The 27,253-nt window shown below is 42.7% G+C and overlaps 1 protein-coding gene across 2 annotated transcripts in view; it reads left to right on the top strand.

Annotated features, from left to right (window-relative positions):
- LOC121554267 (leucine-rich repeat and calponin homology domain-containing protein 4) overlaps nucleotides 1-27,253 on the top strand; it is a 67,059-nt gene that overhangs the window by 13,835 nt on the left and 25,971 nt on the right. The gene's annotated exons all lie outside the window — the stretch shown is intronic.

Below are 27,253 nucleotides of genomic sequence, written 5' to 3'. Positions count from 1 at the left end.
TGTTCTCCAACACCTTGTACTTCTCCTCTGCCTTCTTCTGGACCTCCTTACTACTGCGCAGGGTCTCCTCACACTCCTCGATGGTCCTGCGCAGCCTCTCCAGCTCCTCCTGTTGCTTAGGGAAGGAGCTCTGTTGGAGTTTAGCCTGGAGGATATCTAACTCTTCTGTCTTCATGTCTAACTGTTGCTTTAACAAACGATACCTCTCAGCGGTCCCCTTCAGACCAGACAGTTCTTTGTCCAGATTCTGTAGCTCCGTCTCTGTGTCGGTCTGGGCACCTGCCATCCCTATCAGAGCCCGGGCGGGAGTGAGTAACTCGGAGGATTGCACCGGAGCCTTCCCAGGATGAGTCTTGCCTCTCCGTTTCCGAGGTACTCGGGTTATCCTCTCCTGAGACTCTCCCAGAGTGGGTAAAGGCTGGGCAGTCTCGTCCAATTAGGACAGGGACGGGGAGGGAATCAACCACCCCGCCGTCGTGTGTATGGTTCCCCGTGTGCTGGTCATTGTAAGTTCAGTAATGGGGTATTCTCTGGTGTCCCCATGGACACAGGAAACTGGGAGGACTTTCCCCGGGGTCAGACACGTTGGGCCCACCAAATCCTTACGCACCAGGGTGGCCCGGCTACCAGAATCCAGTAAGGCCTCCACATCATGGTGATTCACAGTTACCGGGCAGGTGGGGGGTCGATCTGGGCCCATCTACGACTCCCAAGAGCGAGGCAAAACGGTGTGTGGGTGCTGAGCTGGAGGACTCCGCAGTGGGCATAGGTTCATCGGCTGGTTTCCCACACTGCCAGGAGATATGTCCCATCTCCCCCACACCGGTAACACTGTCGAAGTCTCCCCCTCCTGGTGTACTCTTCTTGGACCCGCCGGGTTTCTGGCTCCCCCTGGAGCCGGGATAAGTCCTGACGTGGCTGGGTTCGAGACCTGGGGGTCCTTTGGACGGGTTCTTCCCATTTGTGGTGGGGCCGCCCTCCTGGGGTCTTTTCGGGAAGCATTCAGCATCTCCGCTGTGGCCTGGTACTTTTCCACAGCTTCCACGGTCAGATCAGCCGTGGTCAAGGCCTGTTGACTGATGAACCGTTTTGCCTCATAAGGCAGGGCGCGTAGGTAACGATCCACCACAACGGCCTCCCACCACCGCCGCTGCTGTATTCCTCTGCGGATCCAGCCATTTCCTTGCGATTCGGACAAGTTCATGCATCTGCGCCCGAGGAGGTTGGTCTGGTTGGAAGGTCCAGCCGTGAAAGCGCTGGGCCATACCAAACTTTGTGAGTCCATATCTGCTGAGGATCTCAGACTTCAGGGCATCATAGTCAGTAACCTGGTCAGGGCCCAGGTCCCGGACAGCATTCAGCGATTCCCCGGTTAGAAAGGGGGCCTAACAGACCAACCCACTGTTGCTTGGGCCAGGCTTCCTAGTGGCCGTGGCCTCAAATGCATGCAGGTATGCCTCAATGTCATCGGTAGCTCCCATCTTAGATATAAAGTCACTTGCCTTTACTGGGCGGGTATTTTGGACCACCCTCTGTCTCTGCAACTGCAATTCCTCTGCCTTCAGAAGGTTGGCTTTCTTTTGCTCCTCCAAGAGAGCCACGTTTACTTGCATCTGGGCTTGCTGGCCAGCAACAAGGGCTTTCAATATGTCCTCCATTTCAGTCGTGGGGAGCCTACGGCCAACTTGGAAAACTGGGTGATCAAACCTTCGGTATCCTCCTCTGACATGCACTATTAACGCTTGAGCGTGCCCGTATTCTCCACCATCTGTGAGCGTCACGAGAGGCTCACACAGCTTTCAGCGGGATTGCTCAAGTAGTGCAAGGAGACAAGGTTCAAACAAAACAAGGATTTTATTATAGGTCTTGGGAAATTAACGAAAATATAACAAAATTCTGTTCTCTTGTGGCTCTTTAAGGGTTAACAGTTCAGGGATGTCTCTTCCACATCCAAAGTCATAATTCTCACTCGCTCAGATAACTTTTCCCCAGCCTTACTGTAGTCCACGTTGCAGCTAGTGGCCAACCCAGCAAAAAGTCCTTCCAAATGTCTCTCACGTATTTCCACAGGTGCATATATCCAAAGGTGAGTATTTCCCAAAGGTAAGTATCTTCAAATCCTTATATTCCTCATGGAAGTGGACGTGCAGCACTCTTGTCCTCCAGAGAGCCCAGGTTGGAGACTGTGTCTCTTCCCTTCCCAAACCTTCAGCTCATCAGCTCCTCATTTGTTTCAGCTGCGTGGGAAGATTGGCCATAGAGGGGTGGAGTTCCCGACCATACCAGCAGATGGAGCCATAGCTGTCTGGGTTTGCAGCCACCTCAGGGGGATGTAACGTCCCTCCAGGACACAGCCTCTCGTGACATCACAATATATATATATATATATTTATAATTTTTTTTGTGGTGTGCTAAGCCTTGGCTTGCCATTCATTATCGCAGTTATTTTTCGCCAGTATTCACTGCAATTTTGTAGTTCCCAAGCTAAAATCAAGCTACAGAGGGGAGCTACAAAGTTGTGCAGTGGATTGCTAAAACCATTTACTAATGGGGAATATATCAAGGAGGCTTCCCTCCCTATTTGATGGATTGCGTAACAAAGACACAATCATCTCAAAGATAAGATAATACAGTACCAGTCAAAAGTTTGGACACACCTACTCATTCCAGGGTTTTTCTTTATTTTTACAATTTTCTACATTGTAAAATAATGGTGAAGACATCAAAACTATCTCCATATGTAACTCTGTTGTTTTTTTCCGTACTGCTTTGCTTTATCTTGGCCAGGTCGCAGTTGTAAATGAGAACTTGTTCTCAGCTGGCTTACCTGGTTAAATAAAGGTTAAATAAAAATAAATGAAATAACACAAATGGAATCATGTAGTAACCTTATTAAACTGATGGAGAGAATTGTTTGACCAAATACGATGCTATTTCTCAGGGAACAAGTTAAGTGCCGACTTTCATGCATATAGAGAAGGGTACTCAACTTGTACTGCCCTGACTCAGATGACTGATGATTGGTTAAAATAAATAATAAGATGATAGTTGGTGCTGTATTGTTAGATTTCAGTGCAGCCTTTGATGTTATCGATCATAAATTGTTATTGAAAAAACTAACTTGCCATGGCTTTACATAACCTGCCATCACATGGTTGGAGAGTTATTTATCCAATAGAACCCAGAGAGTGTTCTTCAATGGAAGCTTCTCTAACATCAGATATGTGCGGTGTCTGTCAGGTCAGTTGCCTTGGCCCGTTACTCTTCCTATTTTTACAAATGAATTGCCACTGGTCTTACACGAAGTTAGAATGACTATGTATCCACACGCTACATGTCAGCACCCAAAGCCAGTGAGCTCACTGAAATTCTATATAAAGAGTTGTCAGTGTCAGAATGGGAGTTTTAATAATAAACTGGTCTTAAATGCATATAAAAATAAAAGCATTTTATTTGGTTCAAAACATTCTCTAAGACCTAAATCTCAACTGGAGTTGTATATAAAGGGTGTGACCATTGACCAAGTTGAGGAAGCTAAACTCCTAGGTATAATATTGGATGCTCAATTATCATGGGCAAGTCATATTGACAAAGTTGTTGTGAAGATGGGGAGGGGAATGTCTGTTATAAAAAATATGTTCTCCATTTTTGACACATCAACTGTACTAGTTGACGGTTTAAACGAAAATTTAGATTTCACCTTCCTAAAGGCCAAATTTAGACTGTTATACAAGAACACTGTCCATATCAGATTTTGCGTATCGTTTATGAGTTAGCCCCACATATTTATGAACGGCTGAGCCTGATTTCCTTTGTGGTAAGCTATTTCATTAATTAATATAATGAATCCAAGTGAGCAGACACTTAAGGCAATTGATTCAAGAATTGCTCTTCGTTCCCGCTCCCATACCCTATTTAAGTGATAATGCCCAAGAAGCCGTGTTTGGAGGATATATTGGCACGGGTGTCGTTAGACCCGAGACAAAGTTGAGTGCCGGCAAACCATGCCAATATATCCTCCAAACACTGGCTTTGAGGACATTATCACTTTTATACAACAGGTTACCAACATATTCAAATAATGATTGATATATTTTCATAATCTTCATTTTGATTAATTTATTCATACTATTTCATCCTTTCACAAGATATAGTCCTGACACAAATCTATGGTTGCTACCCAAGCCGGTTGGTTGTTCATTCTATCTGTTCGGTTGCCAGAGACACGGCCCAGTCGTTAAGTGTCTTTGTTCTGTGTCTATGGACGCGACCCAATCGTTCGTTCTAAATGTTCTATTGCCATACTGGCTGGCAACGTTCTTATCCCTTGCTTGCAAGCTAGCCAACTACGGCTAACTTATAGTCACGTCAAACCGTGCAGCCAGAATAACAGCAAAGTAGCTGCATTTACATTTGTTTAAGTGGTTTCTAGTGACATTTATTTGGATACATTTAGCCTATAAGAATGAGCTAATGATGCACAATTTCACCTGGCATAAAAAATGTGCGCTCTCATCAGGACACTGTTGTTCAGAGGAGCTAGCCAACAACACAGCTAACACAATCACTTCAAACTGAAGCTGGAAAGACTGCAAACTAGCTGCATTTTGTTTAGTTTGACTGGTTTTCTATTGACATTTCTGTCCATAAAAAGGATGCGGATTCATGATTTTGACTGGCTGAGAAAAGCTGCCTGTCTGTCTCATCCTGACTCGCGACCCCTACACAATCATTACTATGGGACAGCTGGAGATCGAATTTCAATATTGAAACAATGTTGTAAATATCAGAGATAGACCGCAAGTCTTATACAATCTCTGCTATTGAAAACCAATTGCTAGTCTAAAAGAAATGGGAGATAATGTGTAGATGCTTTTTACAGTGGAGATCAAGTTTATAAATTGTCTGGCTGGGCTGATGACAGTGGATAGCACAGTGAGATGGAACTGTGTAAATAGGCATTTCAACGTCATAGCTTTAGCCTGTGGTAACTTGTGGAATAGACACCGGCTGGAATGCCGTTTTAGCCAATCAGCGTCCAGGATTAGACCCACCCATTGTATAAAATTCTGTATTTCTTTGTGACTAACTTGTATACAGGTAGACCAGAAAAGCCACATTCGTGATTGGCAGATGAGTGGCAACTGATTAGAAGCACCTGCTGCTCATCGGTTGTTCCCTACAAATGCTGTTTTAAATTAAAAGAAAATTATACCTACACACTAAACAAAGCTGTAAATCTGAAACGTCTGTGTATGCATCTTTTCAAACAGTTCTTACACTAAAAGGGCACAATCATCCTTTTCACAGTATTATTCCAACCTCACTGTGGAAATATACATAAAACACAGGAAAATCACATTTTCGACTGCACTGGGCCTTTAACTCTTGCACAGTGTTCTTCATCTTCTCCCTCCACTCTTGTTTCTGTCACACTGCGGATGTGGGTTTGCATGCTCACTCACTCAAACTTCTGCTTTCTCTCCCCTTTTTCAACTGAATCGTCCTTCGTCTCTCTCGCTCTTTACCTCCCTCTCTCTGTCTGTTTCACTGTCTTATCTGTAGGCATACATTCTGTACATGTGGGTGTGGACATTTTTTTATTTTGCTCTGTCTCTCTGTTTCACTCTCTCTCTCCCTCTCCCCACTCTCTCTTTCCCCCTATCTCTCTCTCTGTAAGCCCTGTTGGTCTGTTCTCTCACAGCACAGCAGATGGTGAGGGGAATCCCTTTTGCTCCCTGGGGAGTTAAGAGGAGAGGGGAAAAAGAGAGCGAGGCGGTAGATGGAGGGAGAGAGGGAAGACTTGGACAGGACACTCGGATTCAGTCAGTGTCAGCCAGCCCCATAGGAACAGAACAACCAAGGGTGTATTCAGTAAGTGATGTGAAATGTTCTCAACGTTGCAAATAGAAGTGGAATGACTATAGCAGACAATTCCCTACTCTACATGACAATCATATCTGTTCTCATCTACACCATACATGTATATCTGAACATTCTGCAACGTCGTATTGAACAGGCCCCTGAAGTTGCACCTTCAACAACCTCCCCATCACTCAGCCTGTTTGCTGTAGCTCTGTGGGGTTGCCATGTTGGAAAGGTCATCCCTGACCTGAGAATAGTCATGATGACAATAAAGGGTTGTTGTCTGGCAACCCAAAACCCCAAACCAGCTTTTTGACAGGTAGTAAGTAGTCATTGTATGTCTATACGCCCTGCAGGTTTCTAGAGGGGTAGTCATATAGACTAGCTAGACAGTTACTCGTTCTGACTATGTAGGCTTATCTAGGCCTCTCTACCTAGGTTGTGGCCCAAATGGCACCCTATTCCCTAAGGAAAGTATTCAGATCCCTTGACTTTTTCCACATTTTGTTACAGCCTTATTCTAAAATTGATTTTTTTTGCCCCAGTCTGAGGTCCTGAGCACTCTGGAGCGGGTTTTCATCAAGGATCTCTCTGTACTTTGCTCCGTTCATCTTTTCCTCTATCCTTCATCTAGTCTCCCAGTTCCTGCCACTGAAAAACACCCCCACAGCATGATGTTGCCCCCACCATGCTTCACCGTAGGGATTGTGCCTGGTTTCCTCCAGATGTGACGCTTGGCATTCAGGCTAAAGTGTTGAATCTTGGTTCCATCAGACCAGAGAATCTTGTTTCTCATGGTCTGAGAGTCTTTCGGTGCCTTTTGCCAAACTCCATTGCAGGCTGTCATGTGCCTTTTACTGAGGAGTGGGTTCCATCTGGCCACTCTACCATAAAGGCCTGATTGGTGGAGTGCTGCAGAGATGGTTGTCTTTCTGGAAGGTTCTCCCATCTCCACAGAGGAACTCTGGAGCTCTGTTAGAGTGACCATCGGGTTCTTGGTCACCTCCCTGACCAAGGCCCTTCTCCCCCGATTGTGCAGTTTGGCCGGGCGGCCAGCTCTAGGAAGAGTTTTGGTGGTTCCAAACTTCTTCCATTTAAGAATGATGGAGGCCACAATCCTGTTTCTGAGCTCTACGGACAGTTCCTTCGACCTCATGGCTTGGTTTTTGCTCTGACATGCACTGTCAATTGTGGGATCTTATATAGATAGGTGTGTGCCTTTCCAAATCATGTCCAATCAATTAAATATTCAACAGGTGGACTCCCAAGTTGTAGAAACAGCTCAAGGATGATCAATGGAAACGGTATGCACCTGAGCTCATTTTTGAGTCTCATAGGAAAGGGTCTGAATACTTATGTAAATAAGGTATTTCAGTTTTTTATTTTAAATACATTTGCAAACACAAACTGTTTTCACTTCGTCATTATGGGGTATTGTGTGTAGATTGCTGAGGATTTTTATTTATTTAATCCATTTTAGAATAAGGCTGTAACGTAACAAAATGTGGGAAAAGTCAAGGGGACTGAATACCAGAAGTCAAAGAGCTTTGGATGTGTTATCTGTACGTCTGTCATTCTTTCCCTGTTTTTCCTACTAGCGTTTTGTTTCTTCTCCATTCTTTTCCATGTACACATGCTGCTCTTCCTTCATAAAAGCATGCATCACAACTTTGTTCATTTGCTACATTTCTCTCGTTCACTTTCGCTTGTAAATGTCCACACTCACGGAAAATGACATTCAGTAGCTACTCGTTATTATAATAATAATAATAATAATATGCCATTTAGCAGACGCTTTTATCCAAAGCGACTTACAGTCATGCGTGCATACATTTTTGTGTATGGGTGGTCCCGGGGATCGAACCCACTACCTTGGCGTTACAAGCGCCATGCTCTACCAGCTGAGCTACAGAGTTATGCTTGTATAACTTTATGAGCTGGAATTGCCTGTCTTTGTAATTCATTTCAGCTCGTTAGCATTTAGCTAACAGCGTCTGTGATTTCGCTATTAGTTTGTGCTTTGTTAGCATTCTGGTAATAGAGGCCAAATGGGCTTTTCTTGCGTTTTTAGCACCCCCTTGTGAGCAATGCCGGTAACACCATAAATCCCGGGATAAGAGAAACAGTATGACGATATGAACATCTGGATACCGCCCAAGCCTAACCAGTAAGGATGTAACGATTCTCTCGAAGGGAGGAGATGTTGAGAGTTAATAAAAAATATAAATGCAACAATTTCAACAATTTTACTGAGTTACAGTTCATATAAGGAAATCAGTCAATTGAAATAAATTCATTAGGACCTAATCTATGGATTTCACATGACTGGGAATACAGGTATGCATCTGTTTGTCACAGATACCGTTAAAAAGAAAAAAGTAGGGCCGTGGATCAGAAAACCAGTCAGTACCACCATTTGCCTCATGCAGCGCGACATATCTCCTTTGCATAGAGTTGATCAGGCTGTTGATTGTGGCCTGTGGAATGTTGTCCCACTCCTTCAATGGCTGTGCAAAGTTGTTGAATATTGGCGGGAACTGGAACACTCTGTCGTACACGTCGACCAAGAGCATCCCAAACATGCTCAATAGGTGACATGTCTAGTGAATATGCAGGCGATGGAAGAACTGGGACATTTTCAGCTTCCAGGAATTGTGTACACATCGTTGCGACATGCATGATCATGCTGATACATGAGGTGATGGCAGCGGCTGAATGGCACGACAATGGGCCTCAGGATCTCGTCACGGGATCTCTGTGCATTCAAATTGCCATCGATAAAATGCATATGTGCTCATTGTCCGTAGCTTATGCCACCTTGGGGCACTGTTTTCACAACGTTGACATCAACAATCCGCTCACCCACACGACGCTGACTGCCATGTGCCCGGTATAGTTGAAACCGGGATTCATCCGTGAAGTGCACACTTCTCCAACGTGCCAGTGGCCATTAGAAGGTGAGCATTTGCCCACTGAAGTCGATTACGACACGGAACTGCAGTCAGGTCAAGATCCTGGTGAGAACGAAGAGCACGCAGATGAGCTTCCCTGAGACTGTTTCTGACAGTTTGTGCAGAAACTATTTGGTTGTGCAAACCCACAGTTTCATCAGCTGTCCGGGTGGCTGATCTCAGACGATCCCGCTGGTGAAGATGCCTGATGTTGAGGTCCTGGGCTGGCGTGGTTACACGTGGTCTGCGGTTGTGAGGCCGGTTGGACGTCCTGCCAAATTCTCTAAAATGACGTTGAAGGCAGCTTGTATAGAGAAATGAACATTCCATTCTCTGGCAACAGCTCTGGTGGACATTCCTGCAGTCAACATGCCATTTGCACACTCCCTCAACTTGAGACATCTGTGGCATTGTGTTGTGACAAACTGCACATTTTAGAGTGCCTTTTATTGTCCCCAGCACAAGGTGCACCTGTGTAATGATCATGATGTTTAATCAGTTTCTTGATATGCCACACCTGTCAGGTGGATGGATTTTCTTGGAAAAGGAGAAATGCTCACTAACAGGGATGTAAACCCAATTTGAGAAGCTTTTTGTGCCTGTGGTTCTGCAATCTTTTACTTCAGCTCATGAGACATGGGACCAACACTTTACATGTTGCGTTTTATATTTTTGTTCAGTATAATATAGAAAAGGCTTTTCTTCCCAAAATAACTATTGTAGCCTTCAAATCAGACAACAGGAACTCATAAGAATCAGACTGATTCCAGTCCATGTCATAGATAATTTGTCCACTTACATAGTCTCTGTTACTGACCCCTTTGACATATAATAATTCAATACTGTAAGGTTAACAATATTTACTGGCATGCAAACAATAGCTTGACTTGTAATAAACAAAATGTCACATACAAGAACTCAGTGGGGGAGGATCATGGGACTGCAATATGAATATAATACAATTTTGTATTTTGCTTTGGACACTACCATGTCGTAGAGTAGCCCTTTTTTATATTGAGGGAGTTTAATTAAGCTGGACCGGGATGCACCGGGCTATGGCATGTGACGTGAATGGGCAAAGTGGTGAGGGAGGAGCTCCCTGCTCAAATCGAACAGTAATCTGCGCCACCAGGTCATATTGACAACAAGATAGCATGGTTCAGAAACATACAATAGGTATTTTCCATAAAGTATATGTTACAATTGTACTAGTTTTACTTGAAGTACATATATTTTTTTTTAACCAAGAGCAAACAACACTTCATGTAAACACTGAACCCTAAATCATTACTCTGCGTTCTTGCCATAGGTCACATTGTTTTGAGCTGACTTCACCGTGGGCTTTGAACGGGGCACCTGGCTCACGCCCGGGAGGCAGCCCTGTTTTCAAAACAATCACTTTTCACCTGGTGCAATCTCCGCCCACCCGGGCCCCTCATTGAATCCCCCCTTCATTGTAATGTCGCTGTAACCCTCAGCTACGGGAAAAGGTGTATAGGTGGTTGAGAGCTCACATGAGGGCTAAATCCCAATTCTCCACCCTTCTCTTATGGTGTGCACTTGCGATGAGAGATGAGATGAGAGAGGCCTGTAATTTTCATCATACGTACACGTCAACTATGACAGACAAATTGAGAATTTTTTCTCCAGAAAATCACATTGTAGGATTTTTAATGAATTTATTTGCAAATTATGGTGGATAATAAGTATTTGCTCACCTACAAACAAGCAAGATTTCTGGCTCTCACAGACCTGTAACTTCTTCTTTAAGAGGGTCCTCTGCCCTCCACTCGTTACCTGTATTAATGGCACATGTTTGAACTTGTTATCAGTATAAAAGACACCTGTCCACAACCTCAAACAGTCACACTCCAAACTCCACTATGGCCAAGACCAAAGAGCTGTCAAAGGACACCAGAAACAAAATTGTAGACCTGCACCAGGCTGGGAAGACTGAATCTGCAATAGGTAAGCAGCTTGGTTTGAAGAAATCAACTGTGGGAGCAATTATTAGGAAATGGAAGACATACAAGACCACTGATAATCTCTCTCGGTCTGGGGCTCCACGCAAGATCTCACCCCGTGGGGTCAAAATGATCACAAGAACGGTGAGCAAAAATCCCAGAACCACACGGGGGGACCTAGTGAATGACCTGCAGAGAGCTGGGACCAAAGTAACAAAGCCTACCATCAGTAACACACTACGCCGCCAGGGACTCAAATCCTGCAGTGCAAGACGTGTCCCCCTGCTTAAGCCAGTACATGTCCAGGCCCGTCTGAAGTTTGCTAGAGTGCATTTGGATGATCCAGAAGAGCATTGGGAGAATGTCATATGGTCAGATGAAACCAAAATAGAACTTGTTGGTAAAAACTAAACTCGTCGTGTTTGGAGGACAAAGAATGCTGAGTTGTATCCAAAGAACACCATACCTAGTGTGAAGCATGGGGGTGGAAACATCATGCTTTGGGGCTGTTTTTCTGCAAAGGGACCAGGACGACTGATCCGTGTAAAGGAAAGAATGAATGGGGCCATGTATCGTGAGATTTTGAGTGAAAATCTCCTTCCATCAGCAAGGGCATTGAAGATGAAACGTGGCTGGGTCTTTCAGCATGACAATGATCCCAAACACACCGCCCGGGCAACGAAGGAGTGGCTTCGTAAGAAGCATTTCAAGGTCCTGGAGTGGCCTAGCCAGTCTCCAGATCTCAACCCCATATAAATTCTTTGGAGGGAGTTGAAAGTCTGTGTTGCCCAGCGACAGCCCCAAAACATCACTGCTCTAGAGGAGATCTGCATGGAGGAATGGGCCAAAATACCAGCAACAGTGTGTGAAAACCTTGTGAAGACTTACAGAAAACGTTTGACCTGTGTCATTGCCAACAAAGGGTATATAACAAAGTATTGAGAAACTTTTGTTATTGACCAAATACTTATTTTCCACCATAATTTACAAATAAATTCATAAAAAATCCTACAATGTGATTTTCTGGATTTTCTTTTCTCATTTTGTCTGTCATAGTTGACTTGTACCTATGATGAAAATTACAGGCCTCTCTCATCTTTTTAAGTGGGAGAACTTGCACAATTGGTGGCTGACTAAATACTTTTTTTCCCCACTGTATGCACATTGAGAGCTGGGCCAAAAAAAGAAACAAAAGCAAAACAAAATGTGATATTGTGGATGTGACGTTACACTATATAGTCTGATGACATGCTTTCAGATAATTCTGTTGTTTTTGAATAGACACATACTATTAGTGATCCCCTCTAGAGTAACTTTAGTGCATCATAGCTTTCTAGCTGTCTGTGGTAGAAAATAAATAACCATGCTAGTTATTCAGCTAATTGTTTCAATGCACCTTCCAAATGTGAAATTACAAAACAAATTACAAGCCACTTATCGTACCTAAAGGTATTCCACAATGTCTTGTTGTGAAGGTAGCTAGCTAGCTAGGCTAGACAGTGCGCTAGCTAGCTAATGTTAGCTAGTAACGTTAGCCAGTAACGTTAGCCAGTAGTGCCTCTTCATAACCAGCTAACTACTAGCTAGCTATCTAACCTACCGGTAGCTAGCTACATATAATAGCTAATGAGCCATATTACCTAGCTACTAGTACCTCACCGTGTCCCTTCCACTGAGCTTTATAGTCCCCTCCCGCAAACTCCTCACACACACTGGCTGTTCTTCTTCTGTGGGGTTTCAGACTGGCTGTTTTTGCCGGGACAGCCTAAAAACATGCCACATCGATACAGTTACGACCGAAAGTGACTGTTGCCAGCAAGCACAGGCAGCCTCTTCCGCCTCACATTACCGAAACCCTGCCCACAGTGTTTGATTGACAATCAACACATGTCTAAAACGATAACCCAAATTGATTAACCCGATTTGATTGAGCTGTTGAATTTGAACAGTCTTAAACCACATGGAGTATGGAAAAACATTGTCAATTGCCAATTGGGAGGTATTTTTTATTTTTGTCACAACTCATGCTATCACAACAAGGCAATGAAATGGCAATCATGAGAAATTATTAGCAATTTAATCATTTTACATTATATTTTTAAATGTGTCAGTATTGTACCATGGAAATTAAATATGAAACACACTTTGCTATTTATTTTTCAAATTATCAGACATTATGCATACTCAATCATGGAAATTATAATGCAATATCTTTTTTTGCATTTCAATTAAGAATTTTGTCAAAAAAATGCATACACATTTAGGAAAAGGATTCATCATTTGACCATTTGCTTTTCCAATTGAGTTTCGGCAGCTAAATGCTTCCATACAAACTGACCCCAAAACAGAAACACTAAACAATGATTTTAGATGTATTAAGAACAAGTTTATTGAAAAAGTCATGAAACATTTGAAGAATTTTGGGCCATGATTTTTTTAATATGCCTCTGGGGTAGTATAAGGGTTAATTCACTGGGGCTCTGTGCCACCTCTATTGCCACATGAGAGAGACTGTAGGGGGGCTGGGCGGGGCCGGGGCAGGTTTAGGCTGGTGTGTGTGTCTGCCTGTGTCTGCGCAGAGGGTATGGGGTGTAGAGAAAGAGGTGTGTGTGTGTGTGTGTGTGTGTGTGTGTGTGTGTGTGCGTGTGTGTGTGTATGGACAATCAGACCCCAACACACCAGCAGCCCTATGCCATGGCTTAGTTCAGTCAGACAGAACATAGAGGATTACAGGGCTACCATAGTGAGGATAATGAATTCACTTTCTGTTCATCAAACCAACAACACACACACACACTCTGTAAATCTGCAATAACCCCTTTCTTATTAATCCAGATTTGAATAGAAACTGATCAAATAAAATAAGTTAAGCAACAACTGGGGGTGAGTGAGTGTTCTGGCCACAACGCGCATCTGTTTTCCATTGGAACCAAAGCAACAGCTAATTCCGGCCAGAGACTAGGGGATACAACAGTTGTTGATGACGATGATGTCAAATAATTCCCCCACAGTTTTTTCCACTACTCTCCCCTCCTGCTGCTTAACCAGTTTTGACACCCCGCCACTGTGCACGCTAGCCAGCAGTCGTCATGGTGATTGGAGGCTGTTCACACTGATTCAGTCTATAATATGGTGTCACATTCCTCTGCAGTTCTGTCCATGGGGTTTGATATTTAAGTGTGATATTTCATCAAATCACTGTATGACGAACTGAAATTAATCTGCATGCAGTCAGTCAGTTAGATCTATATCTTATTTTAGTGAGCTTGCTGTCCTCGTCTAGTCTATTAGCAGATCAATGTGTGTTCCAGCCAACTCCTCTCTTGTTTTCTGTCATGCCCAAACATGTAGCCGACAACGATTGACAGTTGGTTGAAGCAGTTGATTAATCTGACCTCTATGTTCTGCCACTAGACTAGACCCTAAATGTATGCACGCATGACTGTAAGTCGCTTTGGATAAAAGCGTCTGCTAAATGGCATATTATATTATTATTATTATTATTTATTATTATTATTATTATTATTATTATCCATTCTGTATAGCCTGCTACTGGTGAGGTGATTTCATAGAGATGGAGGACTCATCTTTGTATCTGTGCCATTATGGTGTCTGTGGCCGCAGGGGCAGCACCATTGAGGCTATCTCCATTTTAAAGTAGTCTATTTTCTTCATCTTTTGTGTTTGAAAAAAGCGTGGGGAGAGACTTTAAGTCCCTGGCCTCCGGAATGTTTAGATGGCCAAATCCCACAGCTTGACCCTTGACTGCTGCTGCTGCGCTGATGTTCCAATGATTCCAATCTGACTTATTGTCATACCGTCTTTCTCTTATCCCGGGATGTATGGTATTACCGGCATAGCACACAAGGGGGCGCTAAAACAGACACATTTGCTACAGGTATTAACTTAAAAAGTAGCTACAAATATTCACATTTACTGAAAAACTTCAAATATATAGTTTTGACGGTTTTGAAAAAACATCCCGTAGCTTTTTCCAAATAACCCGATATACGGTATACCGCCCAAGACTACTAAATATAATTTTTTAGTCATGTTTCCAAGTAACTGATTTTAAAACACACTGGTTTGCAATGAAGTTGTACAGTAGCCTCAAAACCACCCTCTAGGGTAGCACCATAGTGTAGCCAGAGGACAAACCTAGGAGGGTCATGGTCTCCACCCCCTTCCATAGACCTACACAGTAATTATGACAACTTCCAGAGGATGTCCTCCAACCTATCAGAGCTCTTGCAATATGAACTGACATGTTGTCTATCCAATCAAAGGATCAGAGAATGAATCTAGTACTGAAAGCTACAGCTAGCTAGCACTGCAGTGCATAAAGTGTGGTGAGGGAGAGATTCTTACAAAGTTAAGGAGAAGCAGCAGAAAGATGTCTATTTCATTGTATTTTTAAAATTATTTTTAGTTTACCTTTCACTTAGCTAATGCAGTTAATTTAGCCTTCTCAACAATCTGACTCAGAGAAAAATGCTATTTATGTTAGCTAGCTGGCTAAGGCTATCCAACACTGCAGCTCTTCCAAGTCGAGGTAAACGTTCGGTTTTATTAATTTATTGCCACCGGTGTAACTACTAAACTGCTTGTTTTACACTGTACTACGTGATTGTACACATGGATTGTGGGTTTACTAATGTGTTAGTTCTAGTTTGTGGACTATAACGTTAATATGGTAACAACGATATAGGCTGTGTAGCGGTTAGCGGTTATGGTATGAAGGTTTGGCTTGGAGAGGTTTTTGCGCCTGGCTGCAAGTGAAGGGAGAAGGTGAGATGAAGGAATTACACAACGAGCAAAGTGATGATGCTGTATGTGGCTGCTATGAAAGTGAACTGTGTGTGTGGGTGATCGGATGTATTCATTCCTCCGGTTCTGTTGCGAAACGTTTCTTGAACGGAAGCAAACGGAACGAGGAGGAAACTACCTGAATTTGTCTAATAGAAGCTCATTATACATGCAAGAGTGTGCAAAGAGGTATTGAATGTGTCATTGTCTTTCATCTTGATTACTCCAGTTTCTCTCGACCTGGGCACCTACGTTATAAACTTTAATTTGTAGGCTAGGTTGTAGCAACCTCATGATGGGTATAGCAACTTTGAGTATCATGTAGTAGCCTAAACCTGTCAATGTTACATTGAGCTGGGTGAATGGAATATGAATGACAGTCATCCAATATGCTGTAATAGAATTAAGGCCATGCTCATTAAAGAAAATGTGACCTCCCTAATCTTGAACAGCATCAAACACCACTGATACACACTCACATCACACACACACACACTATGCATAAACACACACTCGTTGGGTCTTGTCTGTACAGTACTCTCTCTTCATGTAGTCTCTCTAGCCACTGTAACAGGAAGTGACAGCATTGTTACATCCTGTTTCGTAATTCCACCGCATCAATGTCTGGGAGGTTTCTGAGGGCTGATATTGTCATTGGCAACGTTTGACACAAACAAGGTAAACACAACAGCAGCAGATCATATAATAGCACTCCTGAGCGGGGCACTCTCTCTATCTCGCTCGCTCTTCCCCTGATGCATACAGGCTGCTGTACAGTGAAGGAAAGGGTGTGAATGGGATGGGGGTTGGAGAGAAGACAGTCTGGAATCATTGTAATGATGGTGATTGTAACGGAAGATCAGATGAAAAGCCCATACTGTAGTTTTCGTTATTATGAGAGGCCCCGGTTCCCTATTTTCTTGGATTTCAGTGTCATGCTGAGGGTTGAGTGGAGTGAGAAGTTTCTTGGCTGTGGGATAGAGAGTAAATCACATTGCCTTGCTGTCCTGACGTATTTGGACTCAACGCTCTTTCTCCTTAATCATGGACAGGGCCAGCATGAGCATGCTGAGATCACACACACACACACACACAGGGCTATGACGGTCATGGAATTTAGGGTGATTGGCCAGCCACATTTTCTTTTTTTTTTACATACATGTTCCTCTCCTTTACTCCTGACTGCATGTGCTGCCATAGAAATAGAACGGGCGTCCCCATTCAAGTCAATGATTACATAATGGGTGGACTGGCGGCCAATGAGAGTTTACCCATAGGAGCGAAGCAGGAAGTAAAAACAGGAAGTGTACCCATCAATATGTGCTGTGATTTGTTCATTCTACTCAACTGACATTACAAGATACATTCCATTGCATTAGCCACATCAGTTAACATCATTTGAATTATTGCATCACAATACCAGGCAACCATTGAGTGTGCCCTTGAGTTTACCAGTCAAATTGCCAGGGTTAGAGGTTCCAAACCCATTGTAGTCATTCTATTTCAATGTATGCTGCTGCTGCATTGTGGCAACAAAAGACTCGTATGCTACAACACCTTGCTTGTTTCAGCAAGGAGCAACAAAGTTGAATCACGTTAAGTGTCCATGTTACCGCAGAAACTGACTTCACTGCACGAATGTTCAGTCAGCGCACATACACACACCTCAGATCAGACGACACTCATGCGTATGCACAGTAATTGAAGCAAAGACCGACATGTGCAGACATTTGCACAAACACGTACGCAGATGTAGGTCTACCTACCCGCACACATGGATGCATGCACAAACACATGCACTTACACTCACTGAGTCATGCTCTCATGCTGTGTATCTAAGTCTGTTCTGGCTAATCAGCTTTGAGTAATCACCCTTTCATCTGTGAGAGGGGGATGGGAGGAGCGCGCGGAGAGGATCTGAGATTGGCAGGTGGTTTCGCTCACTCACTCACTCTCTCACTTTGTCACTTTGTCTCATCAGCTGCACAAATATGAGTCGGATACATTGTGTAGCAACTTCAGAGACTGTAGACGTGTCATTATGTTACACAGCTTAAAGGCAAATAATACTTTATTTGATGTTAATTGAGGTCTCCGTGATGCCTGAGACCAAACCCTCATCCATATCCCAGAGTTTTTAAACCTCTTTGTCCAAACAATCAGTTTAGAGAGGGGGTTGTTTGTTAGCCTAATATGTTAAGATGGAATCCGCACTTCTTAGACATATATACAGCTAGCTACCAGCTCCCAAGAAAAAAGCCTACATGGTGCCCCAGCGGATCACAGAAAGAGCCAGTACTCACCACAAACAGCAGCTTGGAATGACGACCCTGTTGCCAGTTCCCACACCTCCAGGCCTAAAACTGTTATGTGCTGCTCCTGGTTCCCACCTTTCACCCCTTACTAGGAGGTAATCAGAGCCGGTATGACAGCAATGCATCCTTACGGCTCTGCTACAGAGGTTCAATTCTCAATGGCGTGCGTTCATTCTATCTTATGAATTGAAATAATGAGAAGTAAAGTGCTATATAGGCAATGTGCTGAACAGGCAAACAGCTTCATGTAGCTAACTATTTTGATCGATTACCAACCAAATAATGATTGAATCACAAAGCATAACAAATTCCATTGCATTTTTTTACCTCTCTTTTGGTGTTGATTTTTCCACAACTACTGCAACCTAGGGCTGTGACAATACCAAAATCACAATATTTTTTCCATGGCAGAAATGAAAACAAAAGCAGACTAAACTCTTTATGCAAAATATTGTGTGCTATAGCTTGGAAAATAAATAAAGGTGACTCTGGATGACAACATAATGATGTTTGTTTCCAACATTAAGGCTATTTTCCTAAAGAAGTTAAATCCGGATTGTGTTTTGTTTCCTTGCCACGATACTAACGGGTATCGCGATACTGCAATCGTCCCGGCCTTACTACAACCTCAGGTTCCGTCAAAATCAGACTCTCCACCAGTATCTCCCTGAGAAATACATGTTTGTTGTGATGTTACTGTACCAAATGTTATAGCTAGATGCATTTTTTGGGGTGGTGCTCAGACAAATGATGTCGACCGCCTAGCTAGCTAGAATTATCGTCTACAAACCAAACACACTATCATGTCAACAATCAGCATGTCTAGCTAACATTAGCTAGTTGAAATAAAGGCATTGAGCATCTTGTGGGGTTTATGCAGTGTAGCTACATGATGTAGCTATCGTTAGATTAACGTTACAAAACAGTCCGAATACAGAAGATGTTAGCTAGCTAAGTAGCCATGTTAGCTAGCTTGAACATTGAACACACTAAGGTTAGCAGGTAATGTAGCTAGCAGGCTAGAAATGCAACCCAACACTTACCTATCAGTCCATGAGAATGGTGGCCATTTCGGCGTCATTCTTCCACCTTTCAAAATTAATTCCAATGTTTATCCAGTTTCTGGATATTTTATTTATTTATTTGGGATCGAATTGATTCAGATCCAAAATCTGAGAATGATGCTTGTTTATGTCGACATTTTCTGAAAATGTTGTCTCTGCTACCAGGACAGTTTATCTGCAAACAAGTTAGCTTGCTTGTTGGCTTCGTCGGCTCTGTGTTTATTTCTTACAAGTTACTTCCTCTCCAGCTCCGGGGCCATGGTGCAGCAGGGTCGCTCGAGTAGGTATGATTTGGAGCAAAGACACACCTTGCCCAGAAGGCCAGCCCAAGGCGGCTCAGAGCTCAACCCCCTTGTTTTTATTAAAAGTGAAACCGCAATACAAGAAGCGGCACGGGGGTGCCCATGACCTGCGGATACCTGCTTTAAGCTTAAAAGGTTTTGAAATGGATTGAGTATTTGTTTTGACACTTACAGCCACTTACAGTTATTTCAGTAATGAAGTCTATTTGAATTTTGCTGTGAAGTGGTATGATGGCAGTGGGCATAACTTCCAATTCAATAAGACATACCAATAACCATAGGATGCTCAAGAACACTTAGCCTAGCTAGCCTAATAACTGTAACTAGTTGTAACACTCAACTATTGTCATATCAATTAAGAATAGTCATGTTCCTTCTATTTGTATGCTAGCCTACATCCTTCCCCAACCTCCGGTCATTTCAATGAAGCAAATACTGTAGAAATTTGAAAGTTGTTTTTGGCTGTAACTTGACAGGCTAGGCCATAGAAAAATAATGAATAGAATGTGCTTGGAACCTCTAACCCTGGCAATTTGAGTGGTAAATTCATGGGTACACTTGCAATGGCTGCCTTTGTATAGGTCGTTATCAATAAAATGTCACAATATGGTGCAGAGCGTTTGCTGGGGGCAAGCAGACCCCCAGCTCCGCTAAAACCATTGACAACTACGTGCTGTTTAAGGCATTGTTAAATAAATGTTAACTTTTTGCTTGTAATATCATCACCTCTTGAAGAGCATAGTCAGAACTACACATTTCATGCAAAACAATTGCGCACATTTAGCTTTATCGTAGTTATTTTTTTATTTTATTTTTTATTTCACCTTTATTTAACCAGGTAAGCCAGTTGAGAACAAGTTCTCATTTACAACTGCGACCTGGCCAAGATAAAGCAAAGCAGTGCGTGAAAAAACAACAACACAGTTACATATGGAATAAACAAAAAGTAAAGTCAATAACACAATAGAAAATCTATATACAGTGTGTGCAAATGTAGTAAGTTATACAGCAAGTAACAGCATGCTTTTCATGATCAGTAAACATCAATTGATCATGTAATTTCAGATACATGAGGGTAATTTTTTTCACTACACTCGTCAACCTATAATTAACCATAGAATTCTGTAATTCTGTCTAATTAGGCTAACCCCTTGTCAACTAATAGGTGTTTTAGAATAGCATAACACAGTCCTTGACAGTTGGAAAATGTTGATTAGTTATGTAGGCTGTATTATTTAGTGTATTGATTGTAATGTGAGTAGGCCTGTGTCTGTGTCAGAGACAGATGTAGACCTATTGAGCCACGTTAGCTTAGTTGTTTAACATGATTTAGGACTAGGCTGTGGATTAAATTAGCGTATGGACGGTGTCAGAGCCAAAAGGTATTGGACCAAGCTAGCTCATTTGTCAAGATTTTTTTCTTCCCCAGTCTGTTGGGGTTCGAGGGCCAATCATGTGATCTTGGTGTTAAGCCCATCAAATGACCTGCATCGTCACCATGGTTACGCAGTATGAGGTCAAGCAAGGTCAACTGAGCTTTTAAAGTGCCTATAGATTAGTGTAGTTACATGCTAGCCTATATGGTGTGTGTAACTGTGATGGTTACACGCTACAGTGGGTTTGTACCGTTTGTGTGTGTGTCTTGGTGTTTCGGGCTAATCTTTGCTAGTCTGCACGCTGTCACACTGTGATCCATTTGTTCCGTAGATAGCTTTTCTGTTTTGGTCATGTTAGCGAGTAGCGACTTGAGTAAACTCAATACTTCCATCTCTGGTCTCCAGGGAACCCTGTTCCAAAAGACATGGCCTTAGATCTCCTCCGTTGCCCTGGCTAGTTCTCTCCCTCTCCAGCTCTGTTCTGCTCTGGAAGGCCAGTCGGATGCTGGACACTTCAATGCTCACTGTCAACTAAATGTAGTGAACTTAATAGACAATTCATTAATTTGCCCAAGTTAATAATAAGATATTAACAAAATGCATCAGTGATTCGTATTTTTCTGAAACGGCACAGGAATGCCCCTGTCTGTATGTGTTGTGTGCGTTGCGCACGTCTGTCTAGTCTACTCTTTGTGGAGCCATGATGATGCTAATGATAACCGTCTGCTGGTAGATGGAAAGGCTTTCCCTACAACCTCCAATTCAATGTTAACTACACAGTAGCCTATGCCTACCTGGCAGAATAATATCATGATTATTCGAATCAGTGCAGTGGCCATTTGTTTAGCTATTTCTGCAATCACATGAGTGCTACAGAAACACCGCTAATGGTGTACACTTGCATTAAAGGGTAACTACAACCAAAAGTGGACTCCAGATGTGATTTTAGCGTTCTTGTTGACGTAGAACATCCAATTTAGTTGTTTTTCTATTATAAAAGTGTGATTTGGAGAGGAAAAAATGGAAACCTGGAAAACCAAAACGGAATTTGGGCTAAACATTTAAATGAATGTATAGGGCCCTACAGCAGAACAAAAGCTCTGGGGTGTGATAGCGCAGTGTCGATCCTTGCCAGAGATGGGGGGGGGGTGGTGGGGAGAGGAGGGATTTATTGGGGGGAGTGCAGGGACGCAGAGGATCACTCCCCCACTCACCCCTCTCCAATCCATTGTTCACACAGCACCCCTCTAGTAGTGGGACAATGGAGTCCGAGACAGAAGGGGAGAGTGCCTAGCCTTTGTGCTGCTTTACGCACACTAGCATAGGCTTCCCCCAGTCCCCTCAGCTACTGTGTGGACCACAAGACACGCACACACACATACACAGTCAGAGGATAGCATGTTCTGTTGGAATGTCGGCGCGCACACTTTCAACTGTGCTGCTGTGCAACTAAATCGTGGCCTCTTTCTGTACCTCTATCTCTCTCTTGCTTGTATACACACATGCACAAGTATGTACAGTAGGCCTACACAGGCACATACATGCACGCACAGGCCCGGTGTGTTCTGGGGGTCATGGAGATATTTCTGGAGAGCAGAGAAGCGATGCTAATTACAGGGCCTCTACGGAGCTTGCTCAGTGTGGAGAACTCACTGCCAGGACCGCTGTCATTACAGAGAGACGAGGGGAAGGCGGGCTACAGGACGGAGGGGGAGGGAGGGATGAGGAAGAAAAAACATGACGGACAGAGAAAAGGAGAGACAGAAAAAGATAGAAAAAGGGAGAGGACATGGATGAGGGCATTATTTATTCTAGACTGAGAATCAGACAAAGGGGTCTATATTTGGAAAAGCCCAAATGGTGTGTCTGGTCAAAAATGGACACAAATGGCCTTGGTTGAGTCCAGGATGCCAGGATCTGTCAGTAATCTGTTTTTGAGCGCTTTGCTCATTTTTGGCCAGTGTTTTGGAAAGGGATTTATTATTTTATGTTTTGGGCGCAGATTCATTTATATTGCATGATGAGGAATCAGATATACCAAAGTATGACTGCTGGCGATGCCCAGGAACAACTCTGTGTGTGTCTCTGTCTTCCCCTCCTTTTTCTGTGTGTATTTGTCCAGGTCAGTCAAATCAAATCAAATGTTATTTGTCACATGCTTCGTAGACAACATATATAGACTAACAGTAAAATGCTTACTTACACTGCCTTGCAAAAGTATTCATCCCCCTTGGCGTTTTTCCTATTTTGTTGCATTACAACCTGTAATTTAAATGGATTTTTATTTGGATTTCATGTAATGGACATAGACAAAATAGTCAAAATTGGTGAAGTGAAATGAAAAAAATAACTTGTTTCAAAAAAGTATAAAAAATAAATAACGGAAAAGTGGTGCATGCATATGTATTCACCCCCTTTACTATGAAGCCCCTAAATAAGATCTGGCGCAACCAATTACCTTCAGAAGTCACATAATTAGTTAAAGTCCACCTGTGTGCAAACTAAGTGTCACATGATCTGTCACATGATCTCAGTATATATACATACACCTGTTCTGAAAGGCCCCAGAGTCTGCAACACCACTAAGCAAGGGGCACTACCAAGCAAGCGGCACCATGAAGACCAAGGACCTCTCCAAACAGGTCAGGGTGAAAGTTGTGGAGCAGTACAGATCAGGGTTGGGTTATAAAAAAATATCAGAAACTTTGAACATCCCACGGAGCACCATATTTTAAATCCATTATTAAAAAAATGGAAAGAATATGTCACTACAACAAACCTGCCAAGAGAGGGCTGCCCACCAAAACTCACGGACCAGGCAAGGAGGGCATTAATCAGAGAGGCAACAAAGAGACCAAAGATAACCCTGAAGGAGCTGCAAAGCTCCACAGCGGAGATATTAGTATCTTCCATAGGATTACTTTAAGCCGTACACTCCACAGAATTGGGCTTTATGGAAGAGTGTGAACTCGGTGCGGTTCGCTTACATTTTTATCCAGTGTGAACACTCCAAAGGAACTCAGACCCTTCAAAAGAGCCCCCGAACTGAACTGAGACCATCTCGAGAAGGTGGTCTGAGTTCGGTTCGCTTGAATTCCTCTGTCCGGTTCCCTTTTTTAGGGCAATTTGAACACAAAGCTCCCCAGGTTCGCTTGTCATTATTCCTGCACCACACACTAGACTACTGCAACACCGTTTCCCCTGCCATAACCTCTCACATTGGTACCACAAAAGAGTGAAGATGATGAAGAGCAGGTTTGCAGAAAAAAACGTGTGCTTTTTTTTTTATATTGATTAGTGGTTGTCCAAAATGTTTTTAGTTAAGATTATTTGTTTACAATATGTGATCTATAAATTGAGAGCTTCGTTTGCTGATTTATTCAATTGTGGGGTTTGAATAGTGTGAGAAAACAACAACGTAGGGTACATAATCAATTCTAGCTCTTAATGGGGCAGTAGCCTACATTGGGTGTACAATTTTCAATTACAGCATTATTTAATCTGCAGTTAGCTTCTATCTTTTGATTACATGGTCTGTCTTTTAACTAAATGCAATCTATTAGCTTCCAAAATGTAAGTAGGTATAGATGGAATGGCTTGTCCTGCATCCTGCACTTTGTAAAAACACAGAGTGCATTGAGTGAATGTTGGAAAAAGATCTTGGTTCCTTTCTAAACATAGCAATGTGAATGCAAAGAGGACTCGGACCTAAAAAAAAAAGGTGATGTGAACTGGCAAAAAAGTTGAGTCCTCATTCAAAGGCAAGGTGTTACGTTCCCCAGCAAGAACCAAAAATGTCGCACAAACAGAAGGGGGAACTAACAAAGTCACTGACCAACAACCAAAACGAAATAGGCAGGGTTTTAGGAGGGGGTCTGAAAGACACGTGTGTGTGCAACAACAATTGGAACCTAAAAGACACCTACCTACCTACCCACTACATTTGCCCACTAACAGGCAAACAAAATTAAAACCCACAACAAACTTAAAGACAGGAAGTGAACCCAAAAGGTGGCGCAAAACTAAATCAGGGAAATCAGTTAAAGGATTGTTTGTCTAGAAATAAAAATAGGGAGAGCCAACTAAAGGTGTTAACCCTCCGCATCTATCAAGACAACTGGAGCACTGGCCAGCCACTCTTAAATAGCACCTGGCCCAGCACAGATGAAACACCTTCCCACTAAACAAGATGGCAACCAGCACAGGTGTAACACATACTGACTAACGAGGTGACACCAATCGGTGCGCCTTACGAGCTATACGTGCTAAAGTCCAACCTCAAAACATAAATGGAAAAACCAAAGCCTATAACAAAGGGCAGTGTGAATACAAAGAGAACTGAGTTCTGAGATGGGTTATTTTAAAGAGGACTATATGTGAAAACACCCTTACTCTTGAAAGGTGTAATAGTAGAATGCACAAGGTGCAATTTCAAAATTACGTAGTGAATCATCAGTTTTCCTCTTGGCATGTCATTGCATACCTTAGAGAGCTATTTATAACTTGTCAGAAATGTCCAGCTCAACTAGCCCATGTCGGCTAACGTTTTTTAGCCCATAGATTTTGTTGTAATATTTGATTCACTCAAATATCACATGAATACACATTAGACATGGCAGAATGTATAGAATTGCAAGAAAATTAGCTTCAAAATGGCAAAATGTTATCTGCACCCCATGACAAAATGTGTAGAATTGCAGGAAATAAGCTTTAAACCTGCTAAATGTTCTCTCCGCCAACAAGAGGGGTGTGAACAGTTTGTTCCATGAACAGTAGAGTTGGTCGATTTCGAGATTTTCATACCGTCATTCTCTCATCCCGGGATTTACGGTATTACAGGCTTAGTACACAAGGGGGCGTCTGTTACTAGAATGCTAACAAAATTTGCAGAAATAATAGCGAATTTCCATGGAGGCTGCTGGCTAAATATGCTAACGAGCGCAAACAAAAATAAACAAATTGCAAAGACCGGCAAATCAGCTCATGAAGTTATACATAGGTAGGAGGTATCTAATGTCATTTTGGATGTTTACAAGCGGATGTGAATGAGAGACGTGCAAATGAACGAAGGAAGAATCTGGAGTCGCTAGGGCAGTGGGCCTGCATGCTCTGCTAGGAGAAGATGGGGGAGGAGAGCAGACTGGCCAAGAACGAAGAGGAGAAAAAGGCAAGAAATCAAAAGCTAGCAGTGGCAGCTGTACAGATAACTCATCCAAAGGGTTTTGACTTCTCAAACATGGCAGAAGCTTACACAATATGATGACCCGTCACCTTATTAATTCAGTAACTTAGATAAGTAGGAAGTTAAACTTAGGGGTCGCATTAATTTCAGAATTCGTCATATTTTACGCAGGAAAAAAGGAGAACGCATAAGATCTCTTGCTGCATTTTGTAAACGCAGATCTAAGATGCTTCTTATTGTCATTTCTGCTCGGCATTAGACTAAATTGTTGCTTCAGTTGCACTTCTCCACTCAGTTGAATTCACGAACGGGCATTCTATCAGCAGACCGTGCTCTGACTGATGTGTAGCGACTTTTCCTTCTGTACTTTTCTCGGTGTAGCCAGCCTACTTTTCTCCGGTACAAGATATACAAGATTACATTTGTGCTATTTACAAACAGACATGTGACTGGCTCAACTGTTCTAGGGAACTATAGTAAGCTTCATAATGTAAATGAATGAGACAGGTGACATGAATAACGTGATCTGCTTTATCTCCTAACGTATTGCACAAGTTGACTGCAGGTATGTTAATTAAAAGTAGCTACACATATGAACATGTATTGGAAAAACTTCAAATAAATAGTTTTGACGGTATTGGAAAAACCATCCTGTGGCTATTTACAAAAAACCCGCTATATACAGTATGCCACCCAAGCGTGAGATGTTTCCCAAAGCTGGAAGAGGGCCTGAGTGAAAAATGTTGGGAACCCCTGTTCTGTGCCCCAAATTCATTTATGATTTGTAGCAGGGATGAAGACTCAACAGGCAATTTTTTGCTTTTCAATAAAACCTGTCATGTTGGTATAAGAACATCGTTCTACTTCATTTTATTACAACTTTACAGGCGAATTTATATTCTGTTAAGATGAATTACAATAATCTAAATGTGATTTTGAGCACCATGGGTGGATGCATATGGATGTTCGGTAAACTTCTCAAATGTCTGGTAAATTCAATTCTTGCCGGTCACATTGTCCGGGTGCCATATTTTCTTAACGGAAACCCTGCTATATGGATATAGTCAGCGGCCAGTGTGTGTGTCTCTCCCTGAGTGATTCATTCACCCATGAACCCATATGACAATGGTGAATGATGACTTTCTCCCAGACCTCTGTGTAGGTCTCTTTTGTCTCGCAGATTGTTACTGGTCTGACAATCTTTTCATTTCTCCTATTTAATCAAGTGTGATTCCTTTTCCCCTTTCCTGTGTCATTGTAATAGGTCCTTTTTTGTCTCATCAGTATCATTGATTGTGATAGGTCCTTTTTGTTTCTCATGGCTTTATAATGATTGTCTGTGATTCGTTCTATTTGTCTTATTTCGGTATCATTGATGGTTATTGATTATTTTTGTTTCTCATGGCAATATTATTGAATGTGAGTGGT

The sequence above is a fragment of the Coregonus clupeaformis genome, unplaced genomic scaffold (genome assembly GCF_020615455.1).
Source record: "Coregonus clupeaformis isolate EN_2021a unplaced genomic scaffold, ASM2061545v1 scaf0023, whole genome shotgun sequence".
Lineage (NCBI taxonomy): Eukaryota > Metazoa > Chordata > Actinopteri > Salmoniformes > Salmonidae > Coregonus > Coregonus clupeaformis.
The sequence above is the reverse complement of the archived record's forward strand: the minus strand, read 5'-3'. Positions and strand labels throughout refer to the sequence as shown.